The sequence below is a fragment of the Spermophilus citellus genome (genome assembly GCF_964194105.1).
Source record: "Spermophilus citellus genome assembly, chromosome: 17".
Lineage (NCBI taxonomy): Eukaryota > Metazoa > Chordata > Mammalia > Rodentia > Sciuridae > Spermophilus > Spermophilus citellus.
Genome location: NC_138199.1, coordinates 36,520,214 through 36,537,842, shown reverse-complemented (window position 1 = coordinate 36,537,842; position 17,629 = coordinate 36,520,214).

The following is a 17,629-nucleotide window of genomic DNA, read 5'->3' as shown; positions in this document are numbered from 1 at the left end:
GCCTCTGGGAGCAAAATAGAGAAAAGGTATTCGGGAAATGTGTAAACCCTGGGCTGGTACTGGCGGGTCATTTTTATGTCCCTTTGTGTGCCGCCTGCTTGTGAATATATAAACCCAGGTGATTTTTTTTTGGGCAGAGGGATACGGCTACTGCCTGTTCTTTTCCATTCACTGGGCTTTATCCCATGGACTTTGCCGCTCTTTCCTAAGTTCACCTCATGGCCCAAAGTGGCTGCTCCAGTACTCGTCATTACATCTCCATGTACCCAGTGGGAAGGCAAAAACTGGGGAGGAGGAGCCCCTGACTGAGCACCCACTATGTGCCAGGACTTTGACTTATCCAATACTTACCCCAACCTCTCAAGACAGTTTTCATGGCCCAGGGTCCCAGGCGAGATGCCAAGGCTCAGGCGCCTTAATCACTTTTGTGCGTCAGGCCCTTGGCCGGCTCCGCAGTCGGGGGCCGAGCTGGCACCAGGACTCTGACTTGCTGATCCTCCAGTGGATCCCATTTTCACCCCGTCAACGAGAAGCTTGTGGGGAGCCGGTGAAGGAGGGGTGAGCCTCTTCAGCATTCTGTGCAGAGACCAAGCCTTCTGGCTCCCCAAGGAACACAGATAATCCTCCTTGGAGATTAGTCACCAGTCGGCCCCCCGCCTGGGGCTGAGTTTTTGCCAGAAATATCAGCCAGGGCTCCTAAGACGACCGAGTCAGCAGGGGACCCTCTTTTCTTATCTAGGGCCTTCACCACAGCCAGCTCCATCGCCGGCAGGGCTGTCTCAGGCCCCGTGGGGGCTCAGGTCCGGAGCTGAGCCCAGCTGCTTCTGGAACAGAGACTTCCAGGTCCTATGTGCACTTTCTTCTTTCTTTGTAAGAGTCCTGCGTCGGACCACCCAGAATAAAGACACTATTTCCCAGATTCCTCTGCAGCTAGGTGTGGCCATATGACCCAATGCTGGACAATGGGACAGAAGCAGAAATGGTATGCACAGCTTTCAGGAAGTATCCTCAGAAAAAGGAGTCAGGGACTCTTCCCTTGTTGTGTTTTCCTTCCTGCTGGGTACAATGTGGATGCAATCAATGCACTGGAGCAGCCACTTTGGGCCATGAAGTGAACTCAGGAAAGAGGCTATGGAGCTGCAAAATTGATGGGTCCCTGACACCCGAGGCACTGGGGCCCTCACCTATGTAGCTAAGGCTGGACCCAGATTTGATTTATAGCCCCTTCCTTGCTGTGCAACCTGGGTTCTGTCTCTGTGGACTGCTGTTGATAGTAACAGCTGCACATTCAGGCACCTCCTGTGCGGGGGATAAGGGGGGAGTGGGCCACTGGGGGGCTTCAGTTCTAGGAGGACGGAACATAAGGAGAGCTGGGGCCTCCGTCAAATCACCGCTGGAGAAGACCACAGTATAGTGAAGGGAAGGCCCTTGGGGACAGGGCCGGCTCCTGGCTTTGCTACTTGCCTGCTGAGTCCCCTCAGGCAAGAGGTTTTCTCTGAACCTCAGTTTTCTCATCTGTTAAGACACTTAGCTGCTTCCCAGGGTGTTTTTGAGAAGCAGAGACCGAGCAAATCTGGGCCTGTTGAGGTAGGTGCTCTGTGAGTGGCAGCTAGGATTTTTGTCATTGGTTTGTGAGGCCAGAGAACTGAGCCCCCCTCTAACTGAGAGCTGACCCATGGGTCAGGGCCCCGCCCTAAGCAATGGCCAAGGGAGTAGTGGGCTGAACCCCCACATCGGGGAGAGGCAGGAGCCCAGGGGAGGTATCTGGGAGAGGCACACGTGAAGGGGAGGAGATGGAGAGCAGGATGGGCCCAGAGCCCGGGGAGCCCAGCTCTGCCCCCCCAGTTTGTGAGGGACCCCACTGAAGTCTAAGGCCGCTGGACAGTTGGTTAGACGAGCAGAGACCGGAACCAGACGCCTCCCTCCAGCCCCCAGGAGCTCTCTCTGGGAACCTCGCCCTTCCCTCTCTTTCCTCGAAGCCTGGGCATCCCTGGTTAGGATGCAGATGGAGGGGAAGGTAGTGGGGGGGGGGGTGGCGGGGGGGGGGGGCTGCGGAGCTAGAGAAACACTCAGGGACCGGCAGCCAGTGGCTAATTAAAGGCTCCATGTCAAAGAGGAATGCCAAGTAGGTAATTTCCATGCCATTTGAATAATGGGAAAAACGTTTACCATTTCTCCAGTTTGCCTGTTGAATAGAGAGAGGGGAAGAAAGGGAAGGGAGGGGGGAAGGTCGTGGTTGGAGGGGCCTCTCGGGGAGGAGCTGAAGGGGACGTGCTCTAAGGAGGGCGGAGGTGAAAACTGGAGAGAAGCCATTTTTCACCTGGGAAGGTCCCTGGAACCTGGGCTGGGGGACAGGGTGGCCACTCAGAATGGCCATGCCGTGAAGCCCCTGAGCTGAGCAGGGCCCTCGTGGGTGCACAGCATGCACGCCCTCTGCTCCACTGCCTGGCCACAGGAGGGGGATAATGATAGTGATGAGCCCCGGGAGAGGATGGCAGGTCATGGCAGCCGTGGGAGGGCCATGAGGTCTCAGAGGCAGAACCTGGACAGATTAGAGAGGGCCTGGCAGTCCTGGTCTTCAGGCTACAGGGCCATCGGTGTGGCTGAGGAGGGGCAGATGGGCCTAGGTGGAGCCACTATGAGGACCCAGCCTCCCTCCCTAGCCTCCTTCCCCAGCCTCCTCAGGGCCTCTAAAGAACAGGAAGCTGTGTTATGGGGCTATGGGGTGCAGAGGGCCTGCAGCTCTGGCCTATCCCCGGTACCTATCACTTCTTTTCCTTCCTGAATTTCCGATGCTTTGACCTCTGGGCCTTGCTGACCTTGGGGAAGCTGCCCTCTTAGAGCTGCCAATACCTGGAGGGGGCGCTGTTGTATGCAGACCATCCTGTCCGGAGCCCAGAGCCAATGGACGCCTATACTCCAGGTCACTGGTCGTCCCTCTCCCCAGGCCCCAGCACTGGAAGACTAGTGCTCACCCTGCACCCCAGAACTCACTGACGTGACTCCAACTGGCAGCCCTGAGCCTTCTCCCCACACCTCACCCTCTCCTTCCTCTGGAGACCAGAATCAAGCCTCCTGCTCACAGGTCCCCCCGCGGTCCCTCTGCCCTGTGTGGCCTGGCCTCCCACACAGAATCACGACACGTCGCTAGAGATCCTGACAGCTGACAAGTCTCCCTCTGACCTCGGTGGTTTATGACGACAGCAACGCTCTGTCTCTCATGGCTTCTTCAATCAAGGCATCTGGGGCAGCCCAGCAGGGAGCCTCTGGCTTGGAGTTTCTTGAGGAGCAGCAGGTGCTGGCCCAGGCATCTGAGGGTTCGCCGAGGGCTGCAGAATCTGCCCCAGGAGGCCGCTCTCCCAGACGCCTCACGCGCAGGCCTGGCAAGGAGGCGCCGGGGTGGTGAGGAGCCTCTTAGGGCCCTGCCGTGGGGACAGCCTCCTAGGGCTGCTTGAGTGTCCTCACAACATGGCCCCTGCTTTCCCCAGAGTGCATAGGACAGAACAAAGCAGAGGCAGCAGAGTCCTCAATGACCTAGCCCCAGAAGTCACATGCGCACAAGGTCCCCTTGGTGCCATATCTTGGGGGAGAATCATGCAGGGGCATGAACTTCAGGAGGCAGGTCGCTGGGGGCCACCAGGGGAGCTGGAGGCCACAGCTCCCCTCCTGCAGTGGGACCGAGAGCCAAGGTGGCCTCCCTGCCTAACAGGGCAGGGCTTCCTAGGTCCACAGCAGGGCGGGTCTCTGCCACCTTGGAGGTGGGAAGAGCATGCTCTGGTTTGCAGGGCGGGGAGGACAGAGGACCCAGCCTCAGAGGGGGGTGTCCTGGGAACCGCAGCACATGGGGTTTCACTTCTCATCCTGGATCCTGCCTCTTCACACAGGTGGATAATCAGGCCTCCCAGAGCCCTTTGCAGCAACCATTGGCATAATCACCCAGATAAGCAACACTCTTTCCTCTCAGCTAACTCTGGGCTCTCAGTTTCCAATCGGCTTCTGTGCGATGAAGCCTGGTTTGGTGCTTCCCTCTCCTATGCCCGTGGCCACGTTTCTCCCTAGATGGCCTGAGCAGGGACACAGCCCTGTGGAGACTCTGCTCGCTTCCCTCACACTGACCAGGACCGTCCAGGCCGGCTCTTCTGTTTCCCTCTTTGGTAAGGGGGTGGGGGACTCGGGATGTCAGAGCCAGAAGGGACCTTGGACTATGTGGTGTAATAAGGCTCAGAGAGGGCTGGCGAGAGCCCAAGATCACACAGCAAGCTGGTGGCAGCAAGGCTGGGTAGGGAGAGGACCAGCTCTCCCGACCCCCATGCAGGGCATTTGTTGGCTCAACTGGACGTGCTCGGGGGCTGCCCTGACTGGTGTTTCCAGATGGGCCCTGAGCTAGAGAATGGAGAGGAAGGGGAAGCCGCGAGTGTGGACGGGCCACCAACTGCCCAGGTCCTTTGGCTCAAGTAGGAGGAGGCCCTGATCTTCTGGCCAGTGCTTCCTCGTTGGCCTCTGAGGCCTGTGGAGGCTCTGACAGTGGCCTCCCTGGGTCCCTTTCTGGCTGTCACTTCCTACGCCGCTGGATGGAGGTGGCTGGAGCCATTGCTGACCAGCGCCAGTTTGACTGGGTCATCTCTAAGTCTTCATCGCGGGCGGTTCCTCTCCCAGATTGTCCTCTGTGGTGAGCTCATTTGGATCTCGGCCTGAGCGAACCGTGATTCAATTTGGAAACAGAAATCCGTTGGCGTTAGGGAAACCTCATCCAGGCTCCAGAGCAGACGCTCCTGAGGCATTCATTCAAAGGTGACGTTTCTCTCCCCGTCAGGCTAGAACCTGGTCATCAGGTCTGCCCTGGTCATCAGATGGCAGGGAGCCCCATGTGTGGAGGACCGGTTGTGCCAGGCACAAGCTCTACCTGTGTGGAGTTGAATGCTCTTGGTGTGTGTGGAATTTCTGTCACCTTTTATAGCCAAGGAGCCAAAAGACCAGAGTGGGGAGGCCCTGGCCTAAGCTCACACAGCAGGAGGAGCTGAGATGGCGTTGGAAGCTGGACTCAGGTGACACCGGTCTGGACACCTTTCTGGTACCATGTAGGCAGGCAGAGGTGGCAGGCAGAGGTGGCAGGCAGAGGTGGCAGGCAGAGGTGGCAGGCAGAGGTGGCAGGCAGGCTCCTACCCCCACCTCTAAGCCCTACATTATTGGTTTGGCCAAAACCCCCCAGGGATCTGGTGAGGAGGGGCTCCCCAAGGCAGCCAGACTGGCCACCTGCAGGGCGCGGGTTACAGAGAAATACTGACACTAATTGGGGAGCCAGAGCCCCAACATCCCTATTTCCTGTCTTGGCTGCTTGGCCTACAAAAGGGCTTTGTCTTAGTTGGCCCGGTGACAGTGTCTTGTCATGTTCTTCTTGCTTCCTTCAGGCTGGCTCCTTAGGACTACACAAGACTTCCCCCACTCCCTGTCACCACGAACGGGAGACCTGGAGTACAACCCGGGGGTTCATCCAACTTGCTGTGTGAGCTTTGAACAAGTTGCTTAACCTCTCTGGGTCTTCATTTTTTCCACCTGGAAAAAATCGAGGGTGAGGTTTTGGAGCAGATGTGGCAAAGGTCTAGGGGGACTTCCTTCCCATCATGAGGCCCAACATTTGTGAGGGCGACAGGGAGATAGGGCCTGTGGCTCTTCCGAAGCCAGGTTGCCGAGAGGAGAGAGTCCTCAGGGAGAGGCGACATTGGTGAGTTCTATTCTCTTTACAGAGAGATGCTATTTGCATGTAATTGGCACTTCTTTGGATGCTGGAATGTTCTGACATGGCCCCTCCAGGCTCCTCCTCCCACTGCCTGTCTCCCTGCTCTCCAGTCCCACCCCCAAGCAGTGCCAGCCCTGGCCCGTCCAGCCAGCTGCAGGAGGGTGGCAGAGTCACTGCTGGGCCTCGGGTGTAGCCCCGCCCGGCTTCAGCGTGTGACTCAGCTTTGTAGCACCCAGAACCGAGCACCGTGACTCTGATGTGTCATTTCTAAAGGAACAAAAGCTCAGAGAGGTTGGGCCACTTGTCCCCAGCGACACAGTGGAGTGGCAGAGTCAGCGTTCTGGCGCCATCTGTGCAGCTTGGAGCCGCGCTCTCCTCCCTGCTCCAGGCCCGGGATGCGCTACGGGGGTGGGAGATGGCCCAGCGCCCATGACAGCCCAATTGCTAGGCAAAGTGTGGCCCCGGGGACCAGGAACGCGGGCATCGCCTGGGACCTGAGTCAGGGTCTGCATTTATCAATGCAGGACACGTGACACCATGCCCACCCTGGGTTAGGTCTCAGTCATCTCACTTGAGACACCATGTCATTGGAGGGGGTGGGGCTCAGTGTTCAAAAGAAGTGTTGGAAAAATATGGTTCACTCGGCTCATCTGTTTTTACAGGTGAGGAAATCGATGCTTGGAGAAGGGCAGGGACCTGCCCAACACCACGGAGAATCGACAGCCAGAATCCAGGTATAAAGATTGGTGTAAGGAGCAACAAGGAGCCCGGGTGTCCACTGTGAGTGCTGGAACCACAGCAGCTCAACCTTGCCTCAGTGGCCCAGGTTCTTCCTGTTCCTTAGCCTGGGTGTTTTGACCCTGGCAGAAGATGGCTGCTGTTGCTCTGTACCTTACATCCATGTTCCAGGCAGGAAGAAGAGGGAAGGAGGAAAGGGTAGAAGTTATTCTTCCACTTTAGCTCTTTTATTGAGGGAAAAGGATGCTATCCCCAGAGGCTTCTTTGTCTTAGGTCAGAACTGAGTTGCATGGTCATTCCCAACTGGAAGACAGCCAGGGGAAGGGAGGTAGAGAGGCGGGCTTGGGTCAAACCTCCATTGGTGACTGTCTCCCTGTCTAGAGATCCTGAGCTGAGATTCTTCGGGGTCCTAGAATTGCAGGCTGTGGGATGGAGATGGAGTGGGGTGCCTCTGAACCAGAGATGCTGCCCCTCCCAGCACCTATGGTGCAAATGTCCCACCCCTGTTATGAGAACTATTTGGTGCGGTGGGGGGGTGGGGGGGTGAAAGCTTTGCTGAACAGAACACCTACGTCCCCGAGGGCTTGGCGACAGGGGACCTGGATTAGAGGGAAAGCCACTGGGGCTCATTCTAATTCTCTGACTATCTCCCCTGCTCACAGACCCTAATGAAAACATGTGTAAGAAACCCGCAGGGTTAATTTTGCCGAAAAAAAAAATTCCAATAAAGCTCCATTAGATTTTCGCGTTAAATTAATGTAATGGATGCTTAAAAGCCATGCTAATTAGGCTTCCTTATTAACAGGAATGTCAGGTGGATGGGTTGTGGCCCGAAGCTGACATTTTACATCCAGGCAACCTACGGGAGAGGGTTTGTCAGTGGCCGGGAGATGCCACCTCATCTGCTCCCTGCTCCCCGACTCCTGCTCGTGCCTTGGAACGTGGAAGTTCATTGCCTGGGGCCGGGAGTATTTTCTTCACCAAGATGACAGAGAATAAATTGTTTTCTGTTTGTTTATTTCGTTTTCTTTGTGTCTCTGTTTTCTGTGGGGTTTTATTTATTTTATTTTTTTTTGCATGTTTCCAATTTTCCCTTGATGTCTCTGCTAGGGTCTGGGCACCAAGAAACCTTAGAGGGCTCCCCATTTCCCATCAGATCAGCCCAGAAATCCCTGACCTTGGCCTTGTGGTGTGTGGCCCCAGTTCACCTTTCTGGGCTCCCCTGTTTCTCTCCATGTGTACCGAGGGCCCCTCCTCGGCTCTGGTGATGGCCCCCTAACCCCATCATCTCAGCCTTCTGACACTTATTCTTTCCATTTAGCAGATGGAGAAACAGGCAGCTAAAGTCCTGGCCACTCAGTTCCTTGTCCCCCTTTACCTGACACACAGGTTGACCTCCAAGTTTCTGTCCCCAACTTCTCCCATGTCCCTCCACCTCTCTGCTGGGCCAGGCAGAACGTCTTCAGGGTGCCCACGTGGCCTGCACCAGGGCCTGGAGCTTGGGACCTCCAAGCCTCACATGGCGTTTGGCAGAAAGCTCTATTTGACAAAGGGTGACTTAGGGGGCCAGAGGGCAGGGAGAGCGGGGAGGGTCTGGGCCCTGCCCCCATCATCGTGTGCCTCTGGCCCAGGCTGTGGGTCGGCAAACCTGTTGCAGACACTGCCCTCCACCTAGGATCGTTGACCCTTTGGCAGGGGACATTGCAAGTCTCCCAGCAGTCTGGACTCGGGAGCTGGCTGTGACATGGCTACCTGGCTTCCGGGGTCTCTGGGGCCCACGGGACGTTGCAGGTCAGAGGGGGGTTGTGGGGAGCCAAGAGCCCTTCAGGAAGCTGAGCTCGGGGGCAACCACCCTGAGGGAAGGAGGAGAAGCCAGGGTCACTTTCCAGGGAACCTCTTCCCACAGCACAGTCCATCCCTGGCCCCAGAGGCCCAGAGACCTCTCCCCAGGGAACTGGCCTCTCCACATCTGACCTGGGCTGGGTGGAGGGGGGAGGGAAGGTGGGTGTCGTTTGAACCTCTGTCAAGCATCTGCCCAATCCCCGAGGCTGGCCGTTCCCCCTGGGGAGGGGTCTGGCTTTCCCTCTGGGGTCCCCACCTGCCAGGCACCCAGGGTGCATTCCATGGCCCCCTCTGGGGGGTTGGGGAGGGGTGACTCCCGTGTGGCGAGGGTCAGCAGGAAGGGAGGGACATGGATCTCGGGAGCCTCCTCAACAATCCAAGTCCTCATGGCTCAGGGAGAGGAGGAAGAGGCACCCCCATCCCTGCCCCAGACCCACTGGAGAAGCTGGGGATGCTCACAGCCATCTAGAGGCTCTGGGCCTGAAGCTGGAGGAGCTGCCGGAGAAGTGTTTGCTGATATGCAGGCCGTGGGAAAAGCCGAAGCCAGCAGGGTGTGCGTGTGGGTGTGTGTGTGCTCGCGTGCGCACATGTAACACAGGCCCTTGCACTGCAGAGCCAAGTGTCTGGCTGACCCGAGGCAGGGTGGGGTGGGGAGCATGCCTCCTGCCCTTGCACCGTGGGGATCGCTCAAGACAGGGCTTATCAGCAACCAAGCCTGGGCTGGCCACCGCAGGGAGGCAGCCACAGCACCCATGGCGGGGTGGCTGGCAGGAAGAGGCCCGGCCTTCCCTTGCTGACTGGGGCTCGCCTCTCTTTCTCGCACTCCCACGGCTCTTTGCCTTAAGGCAGGCTGTGTGGAACCTGCCCCTGGGCCTTTGCAAGAAGAGTGCACCCAGATGAGACCCTCCTTGCCTGATGCCTTCTCCCTGAACCTTCTTTGAATGCCTGGGCACCCCCTCTCCACCTCCCAAATCCTGCCCAGAGGGCAGGAAGGAAGCCCTGGCAAGGTGCATGAACCCAGATGCCCAGGGGCTGTGAGTCTATGTAAGGGAGAGGGAGAGGGAGGGGGAGGGGGAGGGGGAGAATAGGAAACTGGAGGCAGAGGGGCTGAGCCGCCAATCTGGGCAGGGACAGAGGGGCCGTGCCATGTGCCCAGGACCTTCCCTGACCACTGGGCCAAGGCCATCAGCGCTGCCACTTCAGTGGCACAAGTGGGCAGGGTCCCAGCACCTCTCAGGAAGGGTGACCTGGTGGGTCCAGCCCAGTCCCTGGGCTACTCCAGCTTCCAGTCTGTGGTGGGCAGCTCACAGCTCATGAGTGCAAGAGAACAAGAGGCAAAGGCCCTGGGTGCAGGGGAAGTGCCTTCTGGGCCAGGCAGGATGTGGGCCGGGAGAGAGGACCCAGGGTTCTGAGCCTCCCAGGGGGATTCGTGCCCACAGCCCTGGCGAGATGAGCCCACCCACCACCTGCCGGCAGTCAGAAACCACAGGGCACAGAAGGGAGATGCGGGACGTGGGCCTTGCCTGCTTCCCAGGCCTGGGGTTGGAACGGGGGTCCCACAGCTCTCTTCCTGCCCCTGCCCCCTGTTCCTCTGGCTGTCAGAGCTCAGGAACTGGGGCCACCAGGGAGCAGGGCTGGGGTCCTGTCTGCCCCAGGAGTGGACCCTGAGTTTTCTAAGCCCCGTACACTAATCCTATGTCCTTTGCTGGTGATCAATGACATGGACCACGCGGTCACTGCCACAACTATTCGACACTTGGTTTAGTTCACAGTTTATAAGCTAAAGTCCTTTAGTGGAGGGTAAGCCATAACACACACATGCAAGTAACTATTATTTATTCATAACACAAGTATAAATGGCACGTCTGGGTTCCAATAAACCTTATTTACAAAAGCGGGTGGCGGCCACATCCAGCCCGTAGGCCACGGTGTGCCAGCCCCTCATTAAACTCTCAACTTCCTCATCTGAAAAATGAGGCTAATAATTTCTGTTTCCCTCACAGGGGCAAATTAGAGCACCAAAGGAATTGATTTAAAACTATTACTACATAAAATATAATGTACACACGGTCCTGGCGCTTGGGCAAGGAGAGGTGCCTGATTCTGTCCTTTGTCATTGCTGTGTGACATTGGGAAAATCAATGAACTTCTCTGAGTATCTGTTTTCTCCTTTATAAATGGGGATGATAAGGCCTGCTTCTCATGAGGTGATATGGGTAATGCTTGTGAAGTGCTTCACTGAATCCTCAATGAAACATGGTGAGTGTTATCAATGAGAAGGGCGCTGAGCCACGTGCCTCTAATCCCAGGGATCCTGTAGGCTGAGGCAGGAGGGTTACATGCTTGAGGCCAGGCTGGGCAACAGCCAGACCCTGCCTCAGAATAAAAAAATAAGTTAATAAATAAAAAGGGCTGGGGGTGTAGCCCAATGGTAAGGCAGCCCCAGTAGGGGGAGGGGGAAGCAAAGCCCCCCCCCCCACCCCCCTTCCGCCCCCATGAGGCAGACTCCACCCTGTTTCACCCACCTGTTTCGACCTTAGGTAAATCCATGCTGCTTCCAGTTCCCATGGGCCCAGCAGCCCTTGGGGGTCTCTGCCACTCCTACCCTCCCCACCACACCGGCTCCCCCATTTAACAGAAGGAGTAATTAACAATGTTAATTCTAATCTCATTTGCTAATGAAGGCAGTCTAATTGCACCATAATTGGCAGCAGCAGCAGCAGCAGCAGAAAAAAACACAAAATAAACCCTGCGTGTGTAATTCGGTTTAACTTCTTTATAATTACCTTGCAGGCTGGGGCTGGGTGGTCTGGGCGTGGCCCGGGGGTTGGGGTTAAGAGAGGGAGGCGGAGCCAACACCTGGGGCGGGGCAAGAGGTTAGCAGACCCTGGGGTTCTCCCAAGGCCTGGGAGCCTGGCATCCAGCAAACCTGTCCGGCCAGCAGGACTGCCCCTCCACGGGTCCCCACAGCCTCCTTCTGGGTCTCCATCAGCTCATCCCTCCCCAGCTGCGGCTCTGCAGATGGGAATGCAGACCCCAAAGCGGCCTGCCTGCCTCTGCAGCCTGCACCCTCCCTCTGACCTCCTACTCCCGCCAAGGGAAGGAAAAGGAAGGCCAGGTCTTACCTCTGGACAGCCTCTGCTCTCATTTGAATGGCACTTCCCCACCCTGGAAGCCCTGGGAGGCTCCTCTGGCCTCCACCCTCTGCCTCCACCCAAGGGAACCTGAGTTAGGCCACATGGCCCCTTACTGCACCCGTTTCTCTGCTTAGGCATTTTCTCACTTCTAGATTGTTCTTTTGACCTAAGTACTCCCAAGAGCTTGATTCTATTTCGGCAGAGTTCTTGAATGAGAGGGAGGTGACCACAAAGAAGTTTCCAGAAGCATTTGGCCAGAAGAGTAAAGAGACCTGGTTCTAATCCAGGATTTCCTGCTAACTTGCATCCCTCTGTGTAGAGAGAGCCTTGCAACCACCATCTCTCATTCTCCCCCTGCTCTTTGTAGCAAGAAATTTTCAAAATCTCACCGTGGGAATTCTTTTATCCCTTAAGGGGAAAAAAAAATTAAAAACCAAACCAAAACAAAAACAACAACAACAGCAACAACAACAAATGGCCAACATTCTAAAGCCCAGGCCTCTCTCTGTCCCCACTGGAAGCTAAGCTTCACACCTGAACCTCCAATCCTGGCTTCTCTCATCGCCACTGGGCAGCCTCACTCTGATGCGGATAATGCTGAATAAATAAGTAAACATCTTCTCTGAACCCTAATATAATGTCTTCTACATCTTATCCAAGTAAGTGAAACCTTAATAGCTTTCCTTGCCCAGTTTTGGAAGAAAATGAGTGCCCAAGGTATCTGTTCTGTTTAGATGTACGATCATTTCCATAGCAACCAGCGGAGATTTAGGATAAGCTCAGACTGCTTTAGTGAAGGGGTGGCAGGGGAGGGAATTCAGCACGGGGCTGGGTGGCCCTTTGGAGCCCTTCTTCTGACTTGGATACCTGCTCTCTGGGTGCTCATGGCCTCCCGTGACTTCTGACTTCATTCTCAGAAGCATCTCTGGGGGATGGAGGTCCCCCATCCTTCTCTCCCACACCCTGGCAGAGCTACAAACCTGGGGTTCCTTCCCCACCACCCCAGAAATCCTTCTTGCTCTTTTCCTATTTGGATATCATGTTTCCTGGATTCCATCTTTTTCTTAGGATATGCCCTTATTTTGTTGGAGTCTGGGACACCAACTTTCCAAGACGGCTTCTGAGAAGTTCAGTGCTGTTCAGCTTCGGTTTTGCCCTGGCTCTCAGTGATCTTTTGTACGGGACCGGATTTTATTTGGTGGCTTTCTGACCTTTTCTTTATCCAAGGTGTTCTGCAGATTCCCAGTGAAGTCCTTTGTTATCAGGGGCCCACGGGGCTGGACCCCGTCTCCCTCTGGCTGGCCCATTTCCTGAAGTTTCTCTGGTGATACTTGGGTGCCTCCACTTCCCCTCTTTCTGAATCTCCGTTAGTCAGCTGTTAGGTTTCCTGGGCTGATGTTCTGAGTTTCTAATCATTTTCCTCCTGTTTTTCATTGTTATTCTTTTGGATTTATTTTGTTGTGGCCTCAATATTATTCACCAACTCCCTTTATTTAATTCCCAGAGCTTTTTAATTATTTTTTATATTGTTCCCTGGATTTTTTTTTAAATAGAAGCCTGGTATTTTTTTTTCATAAATGCAGTATCTTCTTTTAATTCTTGGTGGGTAATTTTAGGATTTTAAATATCCTGCTGTTCCCTGCCTTGCTTCTGTTTAATCTGAGCCTTCTCCCCGCCCACCCCACCAACTCCACTTTTTTTCCTGGTACTGGGGATGGAACCTAGAGTTGCTTTATTGCTGAGCTACATCCCCAGCTCTTTTAATTTTTATTTATTTTTGGACTGGGGATTGAACCCCGGGGGTGCTTTACCACTGAGCTACATCCTCAGCCCTTTTATTTTCATTTGGAGACAGAGTTTCTCTAAGTTGCTGAGGCTGGCCTTGAACTTGTGATCCTCCTGCCTCAGCCTCCCCAGTCCCTTAGATTACAGGTGTGTGCCACTGTGTGACCGGATCCTGGTTTTTTTTTTTTTTTTTTTTTTTTTTGGTACCTCTGTGTCTCCATCTTTCTTGCTGGATGCCTGGGCTGTCTGGAAGCTCCAGGTGCTAGGAGGCTGACTGGGGGGTGGGGCAGTGTCTCTGAGTCTGCGCTGTTTCTGCAGAGGCCTCCTCTTGCTGCAGCAGGGTGGTAGGAGCTGGGAAGGCCTCTAGGAGGCTGAGTGGAGTAGGAGGTGTGGAGCGGTTGCTTAACACCTCTGCTTCCGCCCAGCACCTCCTCTCAGCCAGGCCTGCTTTGGGTTCTGGATTTTGAAGTCCTACAGACCCATTTCTCTTCTCCCTTCTGCTGGCGAGTGGGGGTGCCATCTGGAGGGTGGACCTGCTTCCTGAGCAGACTTTCAGTCAATCCTTCTCTTTTTAGCTGCCTTGAGACTTGCTGGGCCTCTGTCCTAGGAGCCAGTCTGTTCCGGGGCTTCCCTCAAGTCCTCCCACCTCTCAGCTTCTCTGGCTTCCTAAGTGCGTCTTCTATTCTTGTTTTCAAGGGAGGATATAGAATCTGAGCTCCTCTCCGGTGCAGGGGACTTTAGTGTTTGCACTGCCCGCCCAGATCCAGCCTCTTGGATTGCCACAAGAGCTGGTGGCCTGAGCAGAGAAGGAAGTTTCTCTCTGCCGTGTTTAATCAGAAACCTGAACCTGAACCTGTCTCCCAGGGCAGCATTTACACATAAGTGAACAAGCCTTGGCCACAGAGGTGAGAGGTGCCTCCCTCCCGCCCCCTCTGCTCCCCCATGCTCCCCACGTGGAATTTAATGAGAAGTGAAATGCCATTGGCAATGAAGGCCCAGTGGGAAGGAGGCTTTGGAATCAGGGCTGCTAGAAACAGCCTGAGTCCAGGGCACCTGCAGTAAGATTGCTTTGATGTAGTAACTGATGATGTGAAAATTAAAAGTTGAAAATCAAAGGCAAAGACTGATGCTGGTCGGAAAGCACCGAGGGAGGCCTGGGGCGCCCCCTCCCCCTTCTTCCTGCTTTTCTCTTCAGAACTATCGTGCCTGTTCACGTGTGTGCACCTGTGTTGCATACATGCATGAGCACGTGTGTCTGTGCGTCCGTCTATTGTGCACGCATCTGTAGATGAGCCCGAGTGCCTCTGTGGATGGGAGTGCACACACATGTGGGGGTCTATGTGACCAAGGGTGAATTTGAGTGCAGTGCAGAGCTGGGGTTAGGGTCAGGTCTGATTGAAGGGCACTCCTTGCTTTTTGTCTGTTTGGGCATTGTGACAGATGCCCCAAACTGGGTGGCCCTGCAACAACAGACATTTACATCCCATAGTTCTGGCTCAGAGGTGGCACCTTCTCAGGGGGTGTGTCCTCACACTGTGGCAGAGGCAAACAAACTGTAAGGGTGCTAATCCCCTCCCCCCCTCTTCCCATGGTTCTGGGGGTGAGGATCCCAACCTAAGAATTTTAGGGGGGAACAGATGTTCAGACCACAGCACCCACGCTCCTATTGTCTGAGGTGACCCACTTGCTTTCTCCGAATTTCTTTTTCTTATTTGTAAAATGAGATTGATTGTTCCCACACGGGAGGGGTGTGGTGGGAGACCTTGGAGCTGCACGTGAGAAGTGAGAAATGCTGTGTTCAATGTCAGGAGTTGGGCGAACGCTGCTCCTGTGTTCATCATGGGTTCATCTGAGAAACACTCGTGGAGCATTTCCAAGTGGGGGTCGTTGTCCTGAGGAGCACGTGTGTCTGCTTGGAGGAGACAGACACAGGCACCTACCACATACTGCGCAGAGCCCCAGAGGAGCAAGGGCCTGGCCTGGGAGGAGGGGGAGGGGGAGGGGGAGGGAGGTCCTCAGGGGTCAAGACTGGGAATGAGGAGTTGATGTTGGACAGGCAAATGGAGGCTGGTGGCCACAGTTGAAACCCCTCCAGCCAGAGGTGCCCACAGGAGAGGACCTGAGAGGATGTGGCCTGTCAGGAATGTGCCGGGGTATTTATCTTAACCCTTCCCCCCCAAGCTGTCAGCTCTGGGATGCAGCCCCAGGGTCCTAGTGAACCCCTGCTCCACGTGGGCCCCAGTCGCCCTCCAGAATCTGGGGCTGGCTGCGGAGATTCGCCCAGAACAATGTCACTGCAGAATTCTATGCTGTTTCCCCTTCCTGGGGAACGTCTGCCAACAGCTTTTACGATGCTGAATAAAAAGGCTTTTCTTCCCCTTTAGATATTTTTATTTCACCTTTAAAGGATGTACAGTAAGAGTGAGAGCATCCCCATGAAATCTCCGCAGTAAATAACTCTTGGATCCCCTTCTCCTGCAAGCGGGAGGACAAAAGGACACGCCAGGCTGGAGATGGCCTCCACATCCTCGAGGGGCCAGGGTGGCCAGGGTCTCAGCACGACCACCACCAGGCGGGGAGGACTGCTGGAGGTGGTCGGGGCTCCTCCTGGGGTCCCCGTGTCCTAGCCCCTCTCCCTGCCCTGTGGGAGGGTGGCTAGCAGCCTTGGCCACCCACCGTGGGTGCCACCCCTGTGCACCCACATACCTGGTGTGAGGGTGCTGGGACAGGCTTGGGATCTGCCCTGCCTCTGCTGGGCTCCTGCCTCCTCCACCGGAAGCTGTGAGAACCTGTCAAGTCACTCCATCCCTCTGTGGCTCAGTTTCCTCATCTGTGAAATGGGAATGACAACTGCCCCCCGCAAGGGCTGTTGGGATGAATAAGTGGACCCGTGCAGGTAAAGCCAAGGAAGTGTGGCTGGGATCTGGAAAAATGCCCATAAACATGACCACTTATTATTTCATCTCTGCCTCAGCTGAGCAGGCCCTGGCCAGGGGCCTGCATGACCCCTCTGCCAGGTGGTACAAAGCCCAGGGAGATCCAGCCTCTTGTTTGAGGCCAGCCTATGAGGAGGGGGAGGCTTGGTGGGGTCCAGTGGCTCTGCAGTGATTCTGCTGGATCTGGACCCACCCATTGGGGGGGTCACAGACTTAGGAGGATGCCCCTGACCCTCAGCTGCAAGAGGAGAGGAGCCCACGGCTGGGACTAGAGGAAATTAAAGGGCTGAGTCATCTTGTGCTGTTGCTGGGGGGGTGGGGGTGGGGAGGTGGCTGGGGATATGGGGTCAGTGATGACACATGCCCACAAGCTCTGCAGGACTGAGAGGCGCCCACCACAACCATTCTTAATGAAGCTGTCAGCTGGGCCACCAGGACTCTGGGGGCCGGCCAGGCAGGAAACCATCAGTGTAGCCGGATGAGTCAGAGGCTCCGGTGGGGTGAGGCCTGGGGTCAGCAGGGCAGCATGAGAGGCTGTGTGGGGACATCATGACGCAGCCAGGCTCAGCTCAGCTCCAGAGCTGCCCCCTACCATTCTGCCTGCCACAGGGCCCCTTATAAGGTCATGCCAGTTCTGTTAACCTGTCCTTAGCATCAGTCCCATGCCAGGCTCTGCGATAGCACCGAGAATAGAGAGGAGACAGGAGATCCCTGCTTCGAGATGCTCAGGCATCTGGTGGAGACCCGCAATGCAGCCAAGGAGTTAACTATGATGGCATGCTGGTCGGGAGGACAGTGGACCAGGGACTGGCCCTGGAACCCCATTGCCTGAGTTTAATCTTGGCTCCTTCTTCTTAGTTTCAGGAACTCATGCAAGTTACTTAACCATGCATTGCCTCAGTCATCTCATCTGTAGAATGGGATGAATGGTGAGACAGTGGGACAATTTTTTTTCTGTGCATAAAATAACCCAAACTCCGTGGCATGAAATGACCACGAATTTACCATGCATCAACAGGTTCTGTGGTCAGACACTGGGAACTGGGAAGGGGCACAGTTCATAGCCTGTCTTTGCACAGAATCTGGAGCTTCTGGAAGATGTGAGTATGTAAGTGATGTGATTGGCTTGAAGCATGTCGCTCACGTCTAACTCCAAGGCTGGGTTCAGGAGCACCCACACAGTACCTCTGTCTTCTTTGTGTAGCTCAGACTTCCCCACAGTAGCGAGTGGGTTCTGAGAGTAGCATCCTGGGAGGAGATGTCCAGAGAGTGAGGATTCTGAGAGGCTGCATGGCTTCTTCTTATTTTTTCTGGTACTGGGGATTGAAACTAGGGTGCTTTACCACTGAGCTATGTCCCCAACCCTTTTCAGTTTTTGATTTTGATACCAGGTCTTGCTGACTTGCTGAATCTGACCTCAACTTTCAGTCCTCTTGCAATCCTCTTGCCTCAGC